We start from the raw sequence: 19,657 nt of genomic DNA, 5'->3' as shown, positions 1-19,657 counted from the left end.
AAAACCCCTTCTCCAGCAAACAATGGCCCCTCCCAAGCAGAAAGGCAATTGCAATTTGCAATCTGCTGCCCTGAGGGCAAGCACCAGCAGCCTTCCAGAGACTATACACACTTAGCCCTGACCCAATACAAGCAAGCAAACCTAAAACACACCACTTGTTTACCCACCACCCACACTGCCCAGAAATATCACAGGGGGATTGAAAGAAGATCACAGGAAAAGATTTTATCTTTTCTAGGGTAATGGAGTTAATAACTCCAAAGTTTTTTATTCCTATCTAAAACCGAGGACTGGAAGCTAACAGCAGAGACCAGGGAGAAAAATGGATTGGGGCTGGAAGGACCACAGGAGTGTCCATGGCAGGTGAGCACCAGACCTGGCAGGTGAGCAGGCATACTGCAGCACAAGCCAGGGGGTCAGGAAGATCAGAAAAGAAGTGTGAACTAGTTTCTCAATTAAAATTGGAACACAGAGTCTAACAGTTCCCACTGTACTTATAGGGACTGCAAGACAGAACTATTCCAGAACACTCAGTCATATGCAGTCTGATTCTATTGTTTTATCACTATTTATAAAACTGCACCCCAATGGGACCTATCCTTCCAGGATAAGCCAGGATATTTTAGACTGCTCAGGGGCTCGTAGGGTATACAGCCTCTGGCTTAGTTTAGTTACAGATATAATTAGCTAAAGAGTAAGATTCAAAATTCAGTATGAAGTTTTGGAAGCATGCCTGACCAGGTGGTAGCGCAGTGGGTAGAGCATCAAACTGGGATGCAGAGGACCCATGTTCAAAACCCCAAGATAGTCGGCTTGAGAGCAGGCTCATCCAGTTTGAGCATGGGCTCACCAGCTTAAGTGAGGAGTCGCTGGCTTGAGCTTGGGATAATAGACATGACCCTATGGTCACTGGCTTTAACCCAAAGGTCACTGGCTTGAAGCCCAAGGTCGCTGGCTTAAGCAAGGAGTCACTTGCTCTGTGGTAGCTCCCCAGTCAAGGCACAGATAAGAAAGCAATCAGTGAACAACTAAGATGCTGCAACAAAGAACTGATACTTCTCATCTCTCTCCTTTCCTGTCTGTCCCTATCTGTCTCTCTCTCGCTCTGTAACAGAAAAAAAAAAAAAAAAAAGGTTTTGGAAGCAAAAACAAACATAAGTCTAGATACAGTAAATCCAAAAACTATAGTGAAATACAAAATAATGGTCCCTCACCCTGAATTTCATTAATAGTGCTGACACTATCACTTAAATCTGAATTACTTATTTTGGGTACTAGATACTTCAATTTTGGATAACACTCCAAAGAATTTTAGTAAATTATTTATTCTATTCTGCATTTGTAACTTTTTTTAATTCCTTTTATTTTTGAAAGTATTGTTTTAAAATTTTAAACTACAAAACAGATTCCATACATTTTGCCATAAATAAAAACAAATAAGACAGGACTCTACATAAGCAAACTGAGAACTGTTTTCAGAAAAATGTGATAAAATGCTTTACAATCGTAAGCCATCCAGTTTTTCAAAATAAAACTACTATTAAAAACTCACAAGTCTTCAAACGGCACATACAAGACACCTTTGAAGAGGGAACAAAATATGGTCCTGCCATTTTGTACTGTTCTCACATTTTTTGAAAACCTAATTTTGCTCAGAGCATAAGTCTGTTCCATATTCTAAAATTCACACAGGTTGTTTTCTTTCTTAAAAACCGTATGGAAAGAGGCACCAATGACAATACAACTTTGTTTCCAAGAACCTTGTAACAAAGCATTGCCTCTTTTAAACATATGACTTAAGAGGCAAAAAGGGAATCCTGGATAAGAGTTTTCTTTCCGAGGCAGGTTTTGAGCCTGTTTCATTGAATTCGCTTCTGCTGCCGCGCTCTATAAATGTGAACAGGAGAGACAACAGCTCCCTTTCCCTCATCCTCATCTGAGTCTTCGCTGGGCCTTTCGACGGCCTGGTGAGGACTGCGTTGCTTTCCACTGAGCCGTTGCCTTCCACAGCGAGTTCCGGGGCTCTGCCAGTGATGATCCTGACAGCCTCCTCAACAGTGTTTGGTATCTTGCATCTTTGGAAAATTTCCATCAGTTCATCCACTTGTACAAAAGGACCCTGGAAACAGATAGGAGGAGGAAGAAGTTTCATTAAAATGACAGCTGCAGGTGGTACTGGGAATACTCCACCGGGGACAGGGTGTAAATCTGGAGGTGCTAAATGTCGTGGCTGAAATGGAATCATCCGCTGAGTATCTGGTTTAGGGTATTCTGGTTTTCTATCCACTTCATCTTTCAGAACAGGCACTATAGGAGCTACAGCTGGGTCTGGAATTATAGCTGCTATCTTAGCACGGGAGACATCCTTATAACCAAGTGCTTTTAGTTCACTTGCAGAGCAAGGATATAAATCCATGAACTTGTATCTGTCTACCAGTAAAGCAGTTTCTTTGCCTTCATACTCTTCTTTGAATGCTGTAAACCATCTTTTCTCTACTTTGAGTATACTAGCTAGATCACCAATATTGCTTTCAAAAGCTAGAAATTGGGCCCAGATTTCTCCTGACTTTTCTGGAGAAAGGCTTGCAAATGTTAAAACTTGATCAAACAAAACTCGGGTATTATTGTCCTCATTGAGGTGAGAAAGATAGTTAGTATAGGCCAGAACATATTCTGGAATGTCTCCATATTTCTTTAGCCCCAGTTCAAAAATCTTAAAGGCAACAGATTTGTCCTTACTACAGTAATACTCCATGAGTGCTGCAGTAACATAGACATGATGGCGTGTTCTGGTATCTTCTCTTGCTTTTTAAAATATCATTCTTCTGGATTTGATACCTTCTGCTCTTCTTGCAAATTTCATATACTGGATATATACCAAGGTGGGGTCAATATCCTCAATTGCCAGAAATCTGTTATATATACTGTGAACTTTCTCATACTTTATGCAACTCTCTTCATAATCTGTATATGCAAAATAAAGAAGCATATTCTTCTTTAATAAAGTGCTTATGACTCTTTCATATATATTAGCAGCTTCATCATTAAATAATTTGGCATTATTCATATCCCCCTTCTCTGCTAGCAGTTTACTGGGCGGCTTCATACCAAATATCAGGGTGATGGCCCAGCACAAGCAAGCACTGTTCATAAGCAAACATAACTCTTTTTGTTATAAGGGTCTGATCTTCTGTATGAAGAGGGTTGTTCTTTTCCCACTGGATATATTTCTTCCACATATCTACTTGCTGAGCTTCTTGGGGAGTAGTCTGAGGAGGCACTGAAGGAGCATTGTGGTCCAAACCTTTCATTACTGTCTCATATTCCTTTGCTACACGCCTAGCATTCATATTATCTCTGCTATAATCTTCAATCATTTTTTTAGCTAAATGAATATTGATACCCTCTTCATTCTTGTTATAGTCTCTCCAGAGTTGTTCAATGTTGATCATTGGATTAACACAACCTCGTTGATAAACCCTTCGAACAGCTATTATTCTCTGATTTTCTGCATAAGATCCAACAGCCTCCACGCCTTTTAAGAAATTGATGTAATCCACTCAAATCTGATAAGACATTATTTCTATCCCAATTTTATCCAGGGCAAAGTCATATGCTTGAGCCATGTTTTTTTTGTAACTTGGTAGTTTTCCCTTGGTTTTCTCGGACATATGAAAGATAACACTTCCATAAATCAATGTGCAAAACCTTCATAAGGCATCTCTGAAATAGCTTTTCAACCTTGTCATAATTTTTAGCTTTAATCTCTGTTTTAATGTACAGTTTCCAGAATCTGCCAGAACTGGGGAACTGGGCAACAAGGCGTTCATAAGTCTTCTGAGCTTTGTCTATAGGTTGATTCTGTGCCTCTCGAATGAGAATGCTCCCAGCATCAAGGTCATATGGATTCTCTTCTAATTTCTTTTCAACTTCACTTTCTCTGGGACATACTCAGCTGCCTACTCCGTGGATGCGTCGCCTGACATGGTCTCAGATATTTAGAACGTGTAAACTGGCTCGCGAAGTGAAGCAAGAAAAGAAAAATTAAACTAAAAATCTCCCAAGGCCAATAAAGTTACCGCCCTGCCCAGCGCAGCCAGACAACCAACATGAATCGCCACCGCCCACTGAGCTATGAATTAAAATGGCTGCGCCCCTGCCCTGCATTTGTAACTTTTATAATTGTTTTTAAGGACCACCTCAGTTACAAGATGAGTGAGATATCTGGGTTAAACAGTGGTGGGGTTCAAATAATTTAACAACCGGTTCTCTATTAAATCTCTATTATCCTAATAACCGTCTTAAGTGTAAATATACAATATACCAAAAGCTAGTTTATTATTTCATGCATTTAATACTTAAATAAAAACAATAAAAGAGGTACAAAAAACTAGATTATAAGAAAGTTTTAAAATATTAATGAAAAAATATTAAATAATACTTGACAAAAAACAATAAAACTGTTATTTAATATATTGCTTCTTGATTGCCATCCTCACTTGCAATTTTTTTTCATCTATAGACAAAGTGAACATTACTACGGGAGCTTAGAATACGCTGTTGCACAGATGAACATTAAAAAAAGAGTAGGCCCTGGCCGGTTGGCTCAGTGGTAGAGCATCGGCCTGACGTGCAGGAGTTCCGGGTTCGATTCCCGGCCAGGGCACACAGGAGAAGCAACCATCTGCTTCTCCACCCTTCCCCCTCTCCTTCCTCTCTGTCTCTCTCTTCCCCTCCTGCAGCCAAGGCTCCATTGGAGCAAAGATGGCCTGGGCGCTGGGGATGGCTCCTTGGCCTCTGCCTCAGGCACTAGAGTGGCTCTGGTTGCAACAGAGCAAAGCCCCAGATGGGCAGAGCATTGCTCCCTGGTGGGCATGCTGGGTGGATCCCGGTTGGGCGCATGCAGAAGTCTGTCTGACTGCATCCCTGTTTCCAACTTCAGAAAAATACCAAAAAAAAAAAAAAAAAAGAGTAAGGAATGTATGATTTCCACATTGGGCAGCTGCATGGGCACCCACCTTAGAGAGAACACTGATTGCAAGTGCCATTTTATTTATTTTTTTTATTTTAATTTACTGTGTTTACATAGATTCTAGTGTCGCCCCGAATGTATCCTCCCTTCCCCTATATTTTACAAGTGCCATTTTAATGATTGGTTCACCAAACTCAACAAAAAATTAGGTATGGGTTCTGCCAAGCTGGTGTGAACCAGCTGAATCCCATCACTGGGATTAACCAATTTCAAGATGCCACAAAGTAACTGAAACTAATATAACATTGTGTGTTGACTGGAATTAAAATTTTTAAATTTTTAATAAAATTAAAAATTTTTAATGTTTCAATGATGCCACAAAACATCAGCATGAGGCAGAGAACACTAAAACAAAATGGTTCAAAGATGCAACTAACATGAGTGGGTGTGGAAGAAGCTGGGAGGTGCACACACAGAGACAGACCCTCTGGTCTGAGACTGCTCTCTGCAGAGAAAAGAGGTGCTGTATCTGTCTTCCTGGTCTCACCTGTCTGAGTGAAATTAACACCAGCAACATCTTTCAACATCTCTGAAGACATAAGGGACAGACTCAGGGAGGCATTTTTGCTCATTCTAAGTTTTTGAACTTTGAATCTATCTAACACTGGAAAATTAATTGATATATAATAATTAACTTTTGGGGGGAGTCAGCATACCTACAATGATGACCACAGATGACAAGAAATCAAAGCAGAAACCTCTCAGTTCCAGAGACAGAAACTAAGAGCTGCCACCACCAAGGAGGGCAAGCAATACACAGATGACCTACACTTGCCCCAGGGGGAAAGTGACACAATAACAACAGAGTTTTCCAAGACAGAGACAACCATGATTCAAAATTCTAGAATGTGCCCTATGGCATAACTAGAAAATTATCTTCATTTTCTACATGAATATCCAAGGAAGAGACTGCAGGGTTAAACTGCAGGTATAATCTACACATCTTTAAAAAACCATTTCCATATTATTTATCTACATATGAAACAAAAATCTATCTCCTATGAATCAATTAATTATTTCATCAGTCAATGCAGAAATCAGCTCAGATCAGCCTTTAGTCTAGTGTGAAATAAAAAAGTCCTTCTTTAAGTGTTATCTTCATTCAAGGAAGATATTTAAGAGATGTTTTGCAAGAAAATGTAAGGCTGAAACCAGAGTGTCAAGATCTCCCTCCCCAAAACTAACGCTTCTCCTCCCATTCTACCACACTCCTCAGCAAGGTATTCCTCTTTCCTGCTGCTCTCCACACGACCCAGGCTGAGGACATGAAGACAGGCCCTTTAACAACCAAAAAAATAATAATAAAAGCTCTGGTGTGAAGAAGGCTCATCTTGTTTTCAAGGTTCTTCTTGGTACGGTTGCTTGCTACCTTGGCCTGTTTTCTGCCTCTATACAACCCGTTCAGCTCCTGGAAACTAATTCTCTAGGCTCTTGGTCCAACCTCAGCCTTTCCTACAAGATTTCAGTATTCCAAGCATGCTGGCTAGTCCACCAGTGCTCAAACCATCCTTCCCTACCAATCAAGGCTTTCTCCCTGACCCCCCCCCCCACAGTAACTCCAACAACTGAAACACTGGGCAGTCTCAGACCCAGCCCAACTCCTGAGCCCTTGAAGATGGAGACAAGGACATCAGCACATTGCTATCACTCCCATCTATAGAACCAACACTAAGTCAGTTGTACATAGCCAAGGTACCCAGGGAGCCTATTTCTGAACTATAACCAGGCCCATCTCTCACCATGTTGGAGCTTTCCAAAGGGTAGGGCTTATACCTCAGTTTTTCAGTTTCGCACCCTCATTGCTCATCAACACTAAAGCCATGTGCACCATAGCTTAAGCCTGAGAGCCTGCGTAGTTCTGAGGGGCCTTCTCCCTATAGGCTGGATCTAGCTACCCCTGACTAGGTCTAGACATAAACAGACAAATTAACTGGCACTAAACAATTGCCTCTTAGATGAGTTTGCATATATGTTGTCAGTCTCTGTACTCCCCACCCACCCTCCACACTTCTGTGCCTTGCTCTGTGCCCCAGGAGGCTGACATGGATTCCCTCACTGCTGTCTCCAGATGGGGTTGACTAGTGGGAGGCACCAGGAGGAGATGAGAGGAAAGAATAAGAGGTCAGGGTATTCTTTTCTCCATGTCCTCTGCTATGGACTGAATATTATATCCCTCTAAAATTCATATGTTGAAATCCTAATGCCCAGAGTGATATCAGAAGGTGGGGCCTTTGGGAGGTAGTTCAGTCATGAGAGTAGAACCTTCATGATGGGTTTAGTGCACTTACAGAAGAGACCCCAGAGAGCTCCCTCCAAGTCCCGCCAGGTAAGGATACAGTGAGAAGTCTGTACCCCTCCTCTGACCATGCTGGCTCCCCCATCTCAGACTTCCAGCCTCCAGAATTGTGGGAAATAAACTTTTGTTGTTTAGAAGCCACTCAGTCTGTGGTATTTTATGATAGAATCTTGAGCAGACAGATACCCTCTCTGGTTCTGACCTCCTGTCTAGCAGAGGCGGTGGCCCTCTGTAATTCCAACACTGGCCAGGCAGCCCCTGCCCCACAACTTCCGCTCTCACTGGGCTGCAGAGACATCATCTGCCTCCACCCTTCCTCTTCAGACGTGGGAGGTAACAGCTCCCAGGTGTTGCTATTCCCTGAATACTGCACCATCCCTTGTTGGCTCCCTTAACCCCGTCTACATGTAAGATGTCCCTCATCATAGTCTCTTGAACCATCTGAACTGGATTCTGTTTCTTGCAAGGTCCCTAATTCATATCTACAATCATGTCCTTCTTGCCACCCTGTCCCCCCGCCATATTCACCACTAGCCCCCACCTAAGACAACTCTGCCCCGAGAACAGGGAATTCCAGCCTCTGCATCCCACCCACACTATAACCCTAGGTATTAGGCTCTGCCTGTTCAGAACACTGCACTGAGATTGCCACACACGCTGACCACACAAGCAAGACATCCATGACTCCACTGTCTACCTGGACCATTTCTGATATGTGACTGTCTCAATGCACACTACTCATGCACACCCTGTTTCTTACCCATCTTGAACCAACCATCAGTACAGTGGACGTACCTCATTCTCCCCCTTGCATGGAAACCCAGCTATACCCTGATTCCCAGCTTCCATGTGCTGCTCAGGGTCTGTGTTGCCCCCATATCGCCCCTCCATACTGTAACTCTGCTCCAGCTGCTACCACCTCCTTGTAGTCCACTGTAGTTCCATATCTGCCATGGGGAGGAACAAGGAGAGGCAAGCCGTAAGAACTTCCACTGAATAATACCCTCAAATTCCGGCAAATTCCATATCCATAAAATTGAGCTATATTTGGGATCACATGTACATACATTCTGGTTTTGGGGTGACTTTGAAATAACCAGTAATACTCTTACAACTCAATGCTCTTTGGGTTTAAACACTTACCACTCTTGCTAAAGAGGTCTTCATGACTAACTGCTACATACTCCCTCATCCAGGGTCTGACCTCACCCTTGGGGAGGCCCACTCCACTCTAGCAGTATCTACCTCAGACGTCAAAGGATATACAACTTTTCTTGCTCCCTGAGAGCCTCTCTTTCCTCTCCAAAATGCCACTCCTTTTCTCCCAAGCCTCTCCCACCCCCTCCAGAATATCCTCCTACTGCTTAATAAATAATTCTTACATCTTCCTTCAAAATTCTTCCTCTTTTTCCCTTGCCGTTTCATTTACATACTGAAATCAAAAAGGAGGTCTGGGTGAGGGAGGCCTATATCCAGGAGGGAAGAAGATACATTATCTTCTTTGCATTTTACTTACATGGTCCTTTTTATCCCTCCTTTCAAAATTTGAAGGGCTCTACACAAGCTGGAACAAATTTCTTTCAAGCCTGTTTGGCCTTTCTTTTGCTTTTTCCATTATCCTTTTTATAGCGGAGATTTCAGTGAGGATTCACAGTGAGTCATTTTATGAGGCAGCTCCATCTGTACCATCTGCAGGCATGACTTTCCCATCACTCTAGACATTACGTATCTCCTTATGGCAGCCCGGACAGGGGGTGGAGACTGCCAAGCTAGGTCACATGCCAGGAGTCCATCACTCATTTGAAGGGGGTGGGCAGGGTCTGCTTACGATTAGATTCAACTCCTGGTTCTGAATAATATGTCCCTCTGGCTTCAAATTCTTACTTACCAGCTCCCTGCTGGGCCCAGGAGGAGATGAGGTCCTGCCTTTTTTGGTTTCTTTCCTTTTCTCTCTCTCTCTCTCTCTCTCTCTCTCTCTCTCTCTTCCCTCCCTTCCCCCTTTCTCATTCTCCATTGTCTCTCTCTGTATTTTTCTCTTTTCATCATTCCATTTCTACTTCATATTTCTTCTCTTTCTCCTTCTCCATCTTTCTCTCTTTCCATCTTGCCCCCACCCATCTCCCACTTGGCCTTATTCTTCAGCTTCTTGCTCTTGTTTTTCCCTCCCTTCTGTCCTTCTCATTGTCCCTGGTCCTTTGCAAAGGAAATTTTCATGTCATGCTAACAGGGAATACAGCTGTTTCTCAGAATGTAATCAGAATGCCAGGAAGCAGAACAAAAACTTGCCGGAAAAAAAAAAAAAAGTTGACTTCCCAAGAGAGAAAATCTCATATTTAAGATGTTTTTGACTCATCATGGCTAATGCTAATTTCTAGAAAAAATATACATAAGTCTTTAGGGGTAGGGGTAGAAAATCTACTTGTAAAATAAGGATAGGAGAGCAGTCAACACTGAATAAAGAAGCAGGACTCTTCAAAACAATTATTGCAAAGCTATTAGTCACTAACGTCACACAAAATTTAATTTAAAATAAATTTTCTTAGCAATTTCTCCCACATTCTATTCCATTTACACAGGCTAAAAGTAAAAAAATAGAAAAAGATATTTCATGTAATGGAAATAAACAAACAAACAAGCAGGGGTAGCAATACTAATATTTAACAACATAGACTTTAAAACAAAGAAGCAAAGAAGGACAGTACATAATAAAGAGAGCAATCCAACATGAGACCCGTGTAAACATCTATGCACTCAGGATAGAAATACTTACATATGTAAAGCAAATCTTGATGGACAAAAAGGGAGATCAACAGTAATAGAGTCATAGTAGAGGGTTTTAACAACTCTTTGACATCAGAAGATAGCTCTTCCAGGCAGAAAATCGACAAGGAAATGATGACTTAAATGACACACTAGATCAAATAGATTTAATTGATATCTTCAGAGCATTTCAATCCAGAACAGCAGAATATAAATTTTTTTAAGTGCACATAGAACATACTCTAGGATAGACCATATGTTAGGACAAAAAAGCAAATCTTAATAAATTTAAGAAGATTGAAATCATATCAAGCATCTTCTCTGACAATAATGATATGAAACTGGAAATCAATCACAAGAGAAAAACTGGAAGACACACAAAGACATGGAGGCTAAATAACATGTTACTAAACAACGAATGGGTTAACAATGACATCAAAGAAAAAATCAAAAGATACCTTGAGACAAATGATAATGAGACCACAACAGCCCAAAATCTAAGAGGCACAGCCAAAGCAGTCCTAAGAGGAAAATCCATAACATTACAGGCCTACCTCACAAAACAAGAAAATCTCAAATAAACAATCTAACTTTACGCTTAAAGGAAATTGGAAAAGAAAAAAACAACAAACAAAGGCCAGAGTAAATGGAAGGAAAACAAATATATATAAAGATCAGAGCAGAAATTAATAAAATAGTGTCTAAAAAAATACAAAAAAGAAATCAATGAAACCAAAAACTGGTTCTCTGAAAATATAAACAAGATGGACAAACCTTGAATCAGACTCATCAAGAAGAAAAGAAAGAATCCAAATAAATAAAACCAGAAATGAAGGAGGAAAAGTAACAACTGACATCACAAAAATACAAAAGACTGTAAGAAAATATTGATTGTAATATTAATAAAATATATGCCAACAAATTGAACAATCTAGAGGAAATGAATAATTTTCTAGAAAAATACAATCTTCTAAAACTGATTCAAGAAAAATTGGAGAATCTGAATAGACAGATTAAAACTAGTACAATTAAAGCAGTAATCCAAAAACTCCCAGCAAAAAAAGTCATGGACTGGTTGGCTTCACAGGTGAATTTTACCAAACGTTCAAAAACATTTATTCTTCTCAAATTATTTCAAAAAATTCAAGGGTAGAGATGACTCTCAAGAACATTTAATGAGACCTGCATTATGCTAATTCCAAAGCCTGATAAAGACTTACAATGGAAAATATTATAAGCCAATATCAATGATGAACATGGATGATATAATCCTCAACAAAATATTATCAAACCAAATCCAGCAATACATTAAAAGACCATAAGCCATGAAGGAGTACAATTTATTCTGTGGATGTAAGTTTAGTGCAATATCTGGAAATCAATAAACATGGTATATCACATAAGCAAAATGAAGGCTAAAAGCCACATGAACATACCAATAGAGGCAAGAAAAAGCATTTGATAAAATCTAGACCACTTTATGATAAAAACTCTCCACAAAGGGAGAATAGAAAAATCATATTTCAACATAATAGAGGCCATATAGGACAAAACTACAGCCAACTCATACTCAAAAGGTAAAAACTAAAAGCATTTCCATTAAGACAAAAACAAGACAGGGATGTATGCTTTCACCACTCTAATTCAACATAGAACTGGAAATCCTAACCACAGCAATCAGACAAAAAGAAGATGTAAAATACATTCAAATTGGAAACAAAGAAATATAACTGTCATTATGTACAGATGACATAATACTATATATGGAACACCCTAAATACTCCACCAAAAACTACTGAAACTAGTCATTTAATTCAGTAAAGTAGAAGGATACAAAATATATATCCAGAAATTAAGTGGCATTTATATATAACCAATCATGAACTATCAGAAGAGAAATAATCCAATTTACGATTGCTTCAGAAAGATTAAATTCCCTAGGAAAAATATAAAACAAGCAAGTAAAATACATGTACTCAGGAAATTATAAGATAATTACAGAAAAAAACTGAAGAAGATACAAATAGGAGAAAGCATATATTGTGTTCATGGATAAAAGAATTAACATCAGTAAAACACCCATACTACCCAAAGCAAGTTACAGATTCAACATAGTACCTATCAAGAAACTAATGGCATATATCACAGAACTACAAAACATACTCTGAAAATTTATATGGAACCGTACAAGAGCCCAATTAGTCACAGAAAACAGAATAAAGTTGCAGGAATTATGTTACCTGATACCAAACTATACTACAAAGCCATAGTAATCAAAACACCATGGTACAGGCATACAAACAGACATATAGATCAAGGGAACAGAAGATAAAATTCAGAAAAAAGCCCATACCTTCATGGTCAATTAATATTTGACAAAAGAGACCAAAAAAAAGTCAATGAGGTAAAAATAGTCTAATTATTGGTACTAGGGAAATTTGAAAGACACAGGTAAAAAATAAAAAATAAATGAAACTAGACCACCTTCTTACCACCACATTCAAGAATGAACTGCAAATGGATTAGATTTAAATGTTATACTTGAGTCTACTGCATGAGCACCCTACAAAGTGTCTCCTCAAACAAGAGCAGTGACCTCACTTCCTGACCACAGAGCCCAACAGAACTTGGAACCCTGGTAACCAGGCAGTCACATTCTAAATCAGTACCTACCCAGCTCACTCTCGGCTAGGGACACTGGCAGAGACAAGATGCTCTCCTGCTGTGTCAGTGCTCTGAGGCTGCAGCCTCAAAACAGGCAACAGAGAGTACATTCTGCCAGGCCGCCGCCAACTCCGGGCTCAGCCCAGACGCCTGTGGCCCTTTTCACGCAGGACCCAGAGGTGACACAGAGAGGCCTAGGGAGGTGTTATTTCAGCCAGGCCACCACTCTGCTCCCACCTGATCAGAACTGTGTCCCTTACCTTTGTGTGTGTGCAGAAGTGGTAGTGGGGGTGGGGCTGGGGGCGGGGCAGGGGGAGTTCACATGGGGAGGATCTGCCCAGAGCAGGAAGAAGCTGAGAAGAGGTCAAAAGACTCGTGGGCCAGTCATGTTCACACTCAGGTCAAGACTGCCTGGATGGACATGGAGTACAGGCAGCGACCTCTGCTCAAGGTCTATCCCAAGCGCTGGAGGTGACTCATTTCCCCTGGGTGGAGGTCTGTGCAGAGCAGGGCAGGGCCTGATCCACGAGCAGAAGGTCCAATGGACGGCAGCAGCAGTGACTAGGGCCGGGCAGGGCTTAAGGTATCTGGACTGGCTGTCATTACAGAGCTCACCACAGAACATGGAGGAACAGCAGCCCGTCAACGTAGACCCCCGCCCCGTATCCACCAGTGAGGGCAGGTACGCCACACCACCAAGGGCCAAAGCAGGCTTATAGTGAGTGTGGCCACCTGGAGGTCTGGGGACCCTGGGTCCCTGGATGGCCAGATAACTCCTCCCCTGAAGCTGCCCAAGCTCCCTGGGAAGCTCATGAGCATTTCCAGCTTCCCCGTGGAGCACCAAGAGCAAGTTAAAGGAACCAGGCTGGATGACCTGAGCCCAACGAGGCAGAGGGCAAGGGTGAGAAAGTGAGGGAGGTGGGGCTGTGATGGGGGTGCAGGTGCATGCAAGCTTATGGGGAGGGGTCAGTGCCAGACACACAGGGAGCACCCCCAGAGAACAGCCAGGAGCAAAGACCAGCCCCAGATCACCCACGTGCTGGACTGCCGGCAGGGAGGACGTCCTGTGGTGGGTCCTGGGCTGCCCTTCTGTGGAAAGCTCTGGAGTGATCTGTCTTTGGGATCACATAGCAATGCAGGCATGTGGCTGATCTTTTCTCCTCTCACAGCTCCAGCACCTGCCCAGGAGGCAGAGCCGGCTGCTCCCATCTCAGCACCTGAGGAGCCAGATGCAGGGGTGGACCAGGAGGCAGCTGCAGGCCTGGAGGGTGTCCATTTCCCATGGTCGTGCCCCCTCCAGCAACCGCTCCAGCTGAGGCTCTGGAGCCGGGTGGGCCTGCGCAGCATCTCCTGAACTACCTGAGGCCCCGCCACCCCTATCTGGGGAAGCTTCCCTCCAACCTGCCCTGGTCCTCGCCACAGAGCAGCAGCTGCTTCTAGAAAACACATCAGGGCCGCCTCTTGATCTACTTGCTGAACCTGCACTCCTCCCATTAGAAGGATTTGTTAGCCCTTCCTCTTTGACCTCTTTCTTTTCTTTTCTTTCACTGTTGTGTTCTTCTTCTCTCCCAATTGAGATTCAGTTTTTTATTTTTAAAATTTTTTGGTGGTTTGGGTTTTTTTTTCTTCTTTCTTTTTTCTCTTTTATCCTTTATTTTTCCAATGTGTGATTTATTTTAAGTAATAAACATTGTTTTCTTTAATATATTTTAAATTGTGTCATTCCTGAGCATGAAGTACATTCCCAATGCTGTGTAAGCATGACTACTGTCTAGTTGCAGAATGTCCCATCACCCCAGGAGACCCTGCACCTAGAGTCCTCACCCCACTCCTCCTGCCGGGTGTGCCTGACCTGCTCTCTGTCTCTGCTCCTTTACCTGTTCTGAACATTTCTTAGAAACAGAATCTTACAATAGGTAGTTTTTTGTGTCTATTCACATATTTTTGTTTGTTTTCCTCTGAGATAGCATTCTAATTATTTGAAAGGGAAGTCCCAGATGGATTAGACATTAGATGTAAAAAGAAAAAGAATCCTTTAAGTGTGTGCATCATCTCAGGATAGAGAGTGCTGAGCTAAGTGTGACCGCAGGGCCAGAGCCAGTCAGGCAACAGCTGGCTCTTTCTTTTGTTTTGTGCATAAAACAAAAACAAGAAAATGCAGAAATCTGGAAAGACACCACGAGCTGGAAAGCCTTCCTCAAACCCAAGGCCAGACGAAGGTTTAAAATCCCTGTGGTGCAGAAAACTCTCAAAAGTCAGTGTTTCTTAAAGGGACAGAGGGCAAACATGTACACTTCCAACGAGAGGCAGTGCACACACCAGGGTATGGGAGAGATCACCGACCTTCCCATGGGGACACACGCACTGTAAACACTGAGGAGAGAGCCCCATCACCATCAGCCTGGCAGGCTCTGCTCTGGTGGTGACCAGCCCTGGGGACAATGTGAGGAAGCAGAGGCCCCAGCAGGTCCTCTGGAGAGAAGGGGGAAAGGCCCCTTCTGTGGGAGAACAGTGCCAGGACTCATCAAAGTGTCACAGATGCTCACCTTCACCTGGCAGTGCGCATCCTAGGAACTGACCCCATAGAAATTCTTGCACAATTTTTCAAAGATGTATTCTTCAGCCTACCCATCAGAGCACTGATGAAATAGCCTGGAATTGGAATAAACACTAATGTCCATGGAGAGGGGATGGGATCCACCAATCCTGGTCCACATGGATGAGGGAGGCTGAGCAGCTGCTAAAGTGGGCACAGGGTTCTCTGCATGCCAATAGATAAGGACCTCAAGGGTCCCCTCACATGAGACATGTGGACCAACTGTGTACATCCAGGAGACCACCTGTTAGACTACATATGTGTGTTTTCAACAGGCAGACTTGCATATGTGAAACTGGCATGATACTGTATATAGAGAACCCTAAAGATTCCACCAAAATACTACTTGAACTGATAACTGAATTCACTAAAGTAGCATGATACAAAATAAATATCCAGAAATAATTTGCATTTATATACACCAACCATGAACTATCAGAAAGAGATCCTAAGAAAATAATAACATTTACATTTACATCAAAATAAAACACCTGGAATAAACTTAACCATGTAAAAGAACTATACTCAGTAAATTATAAGACACTAAAGAAATAAACTGAAAAAGATACAAATAAGTGTCAGCATATACTGCGTTGATAAAAAGAATTAATATCATTAAAATATCCACACTACCCAAAGCAATCTATAGATTCAATGCAATTCCTATCAAAATATAATGGTGTATATCACAGAACTAGAACAAATATTCCAAAAATTTATATAGAATCACACAAGACCCCAAATAGTCACAGCAACCTTAAGAAAACAGAACAAAGTTGAAGGAATTATGCTACCTAATATCAAACTATACTAAAAGGCCATAGTAATCAAAATAACATGGTATTGGCATAAAAACAGACTTATAAATCAAGGGAACAGAAGAGAGAGCCCAGAAAGAAGCCCACATTTTTATGGTCAATTTATTTGACAAAGGAGGCAAAAAACAAAAATATCATTGGGGTAGAGATAGTCTATTCAATAAATGGTGCTGGGAAAATTGTGCAGACACAAGCAAAACAAATGACACTAGACACCTCCTTATATCGTAGGCAAGAATAAACTGTAAATGGATTGAGACTTAAACATAAGACTCAAAACCATGAGTATCTTAGGAAAAAATATAGGCTGTTAAATCTTGGATATTTTAAGTACCAACATTTATTCTGATATATCTGCTCAGGCAAGGAAAACAAAGAAAAAAATAAACAAATAAAGCCACATCAAACTAAAAAGTTTCCGCACAGCAATGGAAACCATCAACAAAAAGGAGCAACAACCACTGAACAGGAAAACATATTTGCCAATGATTCATTTGATAAGGGATTAATATACAAAATTATAAAGTACTTATAAAACTCAACACCAAAAAAACAAACAGTCCAATTTAAAAATGGGCAAAGGACCTGAATAAACATTTCTTCAAAAAGGACATACAAATGGCCAATACATATATAAAAACATGCTCAACATCACTAATCATCAGAGAGATGCAAATTAAAACCACAATAAAATAACACCTCACACTTGTCAAAATGGCTATAATAAATAAATCAACAAACAAGCATTGGTGAGGTTGTAGTGAAAAGGAAATCCTTGTGCACTGTTGGTGGGACTCCAGATTGGTGCAGCCACTATGGAAAACAGTATGGAGTTTCCTCAAAAATTTAAAAATGGAACTTCCTTTTGACCCAGCTATCCCACCTCTGGGAATATGTCTAAAGAAACCGAAATACTGATTCAAAAGAATATGTGCACCCTGTGTTCACTGCAATGTTACTTACAATAGACAAGACGTGGAAGTAGCCCAAGTGTTCACCAATAGATAAGTGGATAAAAAAAGCTGTGGCACATTAACACAATGGAATACTACTCAACTTTAAAAAAAAAGAAAAACTTTCCTTTTGCAACAGCATGGATAGAACTAGAGAATATTATGTGACATGAAATAAGTCAGTCAGAGAAAGACAAGTACCATTATTATAGGCAGCCCTCAGGTTACGAGACAGTTCCATTTCTATGACAGTGATGTAACCCAAATTTTGGTGTAAGTCGAAACATACCCTAGCCTAAGTCACTTACCTATCCTAACAGTTGTAAAATCATAATCTAGAACACATAAATACAACTAAGCCACAGAAAAAGGAAGAGGACATAAATATACTGTACTGTGTATTCTTCCACCACGCACAACCAAACTAGTTTGCCTACAAAGTCCATAAGTAAGTAATAGCTTAAGCCAAAACACTCACGTCTCAATTTTTTAAAGATTTTTTTTTTTTACTTTTTTTTTTATTTTATTTTTTAATTATTCATTTTTTTTTAGAGAGAAGAGGGAGAGGCAAAGAGAGAGAGAGGAGAGACAGAGAGAGAGAAGGGGGGAGGAGCTGGAAGCATCAACTCCCATATGTGCCTTGACCAGGCAAGCCCAGGGTTTCGAACCAGCAACCTCAGCATTTCCAGGTCGACGCTTTATCCACTGCGCCACCACAGGTCAGGCCAATTTTTTTAAGTTTTTATGGGAGTGAGCATTGTAAACTCAGAACATCTTATGTTGAGACTGTTGTAACCCAAGGACCCCTTGTATTTCACTTATATGTGAAATCTAATGAACAAAATAAACTAACAAACAAAATTGAAACATTCATAAAGAACATACTGACAGACGGGAGGGATGTTGTGGGGCTTGATGAAAAAGGTGAAGAAATTAAGAAAAAAGAAAAACTTCATAGACACAGACAACAGTATGGTGATTACTAGAGGGAAAGGGGTGGGGAAGGTAGAACAGGGTCTAGGGGGGATAAATGGTGACAGGAGACTTAGACTGGACTTGGGGTGGTGAACACATAATATATAGATGATATATTATAGAATTGTGCACCAAAAACCTGTATGATTTTATTAGTCAATGTCATCCCAATAAATTCAATTTAAAAATAACAATAAAAAATAAAATAAACAGGACCTGGCCGGTTGGCTCAGCGGGGGACCCGGGTTCGATTCGTGGCCAGGGCACATAGGAGAAGCGCCCATTTGCTTCTCCACCCCCCCCTCCTTCCTCTCTGTCTCTCTCTTCCCCTCCCGCAGCCAAGGCTCCATTGGAACAAGGATGGCCCGGGCGCTGGGGATGGCTCCTTGGCCTCTGCCCCAGGCGCTAGAGTGGCTCTGGTTGCGGCAGAGCAACGCCCCGGAGGGGCAGAGCATCGCCCCCTGGTGGGCAGAGTGTCGCCCCTGGTGGGCGTGCCGGGTGGATCCCGGTCAGGCGCATGCGGGAGTCTGTCTGACTGTCTCTCCCCGTTTCCAGCTTCAGAGGAATAAAATAAATAAATTAATTAATTAAATTAAATAAATAAAATAAAATAAACAGATGAATTCACTTCATCTGACACCCACCATGGGGCTTGTTCGGGCTCAAATTTTTCAGACTAACAGCAATACTCAGGCAGGTTGCATTAGACACTCAGTGAGTCATCATATGAAAATCAGTATGTGTTCAAATCCCTGATGTGCCAATTTACATAGTACATAGCAGTTACTTTACTTCTAAAAGTCTAATTTTCCTCAGGATATAATGTATGATTGTATATTGTGAATGCACACAATATGTGTATGTATGTGAATGTACTCAATAATACCAACCCAGTAGAATCCTTAGGAAACTCTAATGAAAATCCTCTTTCTTAACTCATGGAGAACTGATTAAATCCTGCCTGAAATATTTCACTTTTTTTTGAGAGAGAGGAAGAGAGAGAGAAATAAGTAGGAAGCATCAACTCATAGTAGCTGCTTCCTGTATGTGCCTTGACTGGGCAAGCCCAGGGTTTCAAACAAGCGACCTCAGAGTTCCAGGTCAACATTTTATCCACTGTGCCACCACAGGTCAGACAAGATCTTTCATTGCTTAATAACCTATTCTATTAGGTTCTATAAATTGTCGCCAATTAAAGTCACCCAATGATGTTCATGGATCAATAATCATGTTTTTAAAATATTTGCCATCTTTTCACACAATGTCTCACCTTTAGAGCTTCAGTAACAGTAATAGCAAGAGTCAATGTTTATTCACCCCAGTGCTATGCTGGATGTTTTACATAAATTAATACACTTTGTCTCACAACATTTTAAAGTAATATTTTTCTCATTTTGTCACAAAACTGAGGCTCACACTTGTCTAATGTCACACAACTAACAATGGCACAACTTGAAGTTTAAGTCCATGTGCTGATCTCTAGACCAGTGGTTCACAAACTTTTTGAAGTTGGGGTGCATTTAAAATCCTAAAGATAATTGTAGTACATTATATACAAATTTA

At 41.2% G+C, this 19,657-nt stretch overlaps 1 pseudogene; it reads right to left on the bottom strand.

Annotated features, from left to right (window-relative positions):
• Positions 1-1,859: 1,859 nt before the first annotated feature.
• Positions 1,860-3,986, bottom strand: LOC136393011 (cleavage stimulation factor subunit 3 pseudogene; annotated as a pseudogene).
• Between the last annotated feature and the right edge of the window lie 15,671 nt (positions 3,987-19,657).

The sequence above is a fragment of the Saccopteryx leptura genome, chromosome 2 (assembly GCF_036850995.1).
Source record: "Saccopteryx leptura isolate mSacLep1 chromosome 2, mSacLep1_pri_phased_curated, whole genome shotgun sequence".
Lineage (NCBI taxonomy): Eukaryota > Metazoa > Chordata > Mammalia > Chiroptera > Emballonuridae > Saccopteryx > Saccopteryx leptura.
The sequence above is the reverse complement of the archived record's forward strand: the minus strand, read 5'-3'. Positions and strand labels throughout refer to the sequence as shown.